Below are 1,810 nucleotides of genomic sequence, written 5' to 3'. Positions count from 1 at the left end.
GGGGTATCACCATGTTGACCTGACTGGCGTTGAACTCCTGGCCTTAAGTGATCCACCTGCCTCAGCCTCCCAAAGTGCTGGGATTGCAGGTGTGTGCCACTGTGCCTGGGCCCCCTTTATTCCTTACGATCATGCAGTTCTAACTCGGCATTCAGAGGTGGATTTTTCACTTCCAGCAGAGGCAGTGGCGGTTGTAGAAATGCTCCTTGAGGCAGACACTACACCCCGATTTCATGGAGTGCTTTGGGCTGAGCCAAGTCTGCAGTAGGCAGAAGGCTCTGAGAAGTCGTCCCAGCCTGGACAAAGAACAGTTCAGAGCTCTGGGGCACAGGGGTGTGCTCAGCAGGACTGGGTGGACAGGACCTTTGTTGCGAAGGTGAAGAGCACAGGCTTCCAGGAGCAGGTGCCTGACAGACAGGCTTCTTTGGGAGGTGGCCAGAGGAGATGTCTGTTTGCTGGGGCAGGAATTGGAGGGAGCCGCCCAGCCTGGAGAGGTTCAGCCAGGCTGTCACAAGGCTTTGAAACTTCCCATCTGAGAGTCTGCACTCCCTGTTTGCTTGATGCATTAATAAATATCCCACCCAAATCTGCACCCACTCACTCCTGTGTTCAAGAGCTGTTTCAGGGAGTCAACCTCATTTTTGGCAGTGTCCAGCCCACTGACCTCAGCTCTGTGTACCTGGAAGGGTGGCTGCTCCTCTGGGAGGATAGGATTCAGAGGCAGGGGGAGAAAGAGTGGTGTTAGAGAGCTCGGTCTAGGACTAGAGGATCATGTGCCCTTTCTTCCCTCAAGTTAGGGAAGAAAGCAGTGGCTTTATGCTTTGTGTGTTTTTGTTTTTGTTTTTTTTTCTTTTTTTGTTTTCTTTTGTTTGTTTTTAGACAGGGCTCTATGGACCAGGCTCTATGGACCAGGCTGGACTGCAGTGTGATCCTGGTTCACAGCAACCTTCACCTCCTGGGTTCAAGCAATTCTTGTGCCTCAGCCTCCCAGGTAGCTGGTGTTAAACAGATGTGTGCCACCATGCCTGGCTAATTTTTGTATTTGTAGTAGAGATGGGGTTTTGCCTTGTTGGCCAGGCTGATCTTGAACTCCCGACCTCAAGTGATCTACCCGCCTCGGCCTCCCAAAGTGCTGAGATTAAAGGTGTGAGCCATCGTGCCTGGCCCCGTGTTGTGTTCTGATGGGGGAAGATGGGACAGAAAGGATGGGAGGGTGTCTGAGCCCTTCCTGGACTGACGGAACCTGTGTCTTCTGCCTTTTGTGGACAGGATGGTGATCGCTCACACCAAAGCCTTGGACCCCTCCCGGCCTGTGACCTTTGTGACCAACTCCAACTATGCAGCGGACAAGGGGGTGAGCCTGGGGGTCCCTACCCCATTTTTCCCCACATTTGCCTGGGCTTGTCCTGAAGTCTGCTCATGGGAACAGCCAGAAAGAACCATGAGCTGCCAGCCAGGGATTTTTTATTTTGTTTTTTTACTTGAAAAGATAGAGACAGGGTCTTGCCATGTTGCCAAGGCTGGTCTCGAACTCCTGGGCTCAAGCGATCCTCCTGCCTCAACCTCCCAAAGGGCTGGGGTTACAGGTGTGGGCCACCGCACCCAGCTACAGCCAGTCTGTTTTCAAAGATGGTCTTTGGGTTAATGAGAATTCTCTCCCTGCTTACTCGCCAGGCAGTGTGGCTTTCTGAATCCAGGGAGGCTGGGCATAGGGAGATGGGATTTGTTTGCTCAGTTTGGACTCAGCGTTTTTTGCACTTTGATTTAATAGACTCATAAAATGTCAAAGGTTTAAGGGGGCTTAGAGTTC

At 52.1% G+C, this 1,810-nt stretch overlaps 1 pseudogene; it reads left to right on the top strand.

The window, feature by feature from the left end:
* LOC105509429 overlaps positions 1-1,810 on the top strand; it is a 44,305-nt pseudogene that overhangs the window by 39,700 nt on the left and 2,795 nt on the right.

Source organism: Colobus angolensis, unplaced genomic scaffold (genome assembly GCF_000951035.1).
Source record: "Colobus angolensis palliatus isolate OR3802 unplaced genomic scaffold, Cang.pa_1.0 Scaffold175, whole genome shotgun sequence".
In the NCBI taxonomy this organism is placed as follows: Eukaryota; Metazoa; Chordata; class Mammalia; order Primates; family Cercopithecidae; genus Colobus; species Colobus angolensis.
Note: the sequence above shows the minus strand (reverse complement) of the source record. Positions and strands in the feature narration are given on the sequence as shown.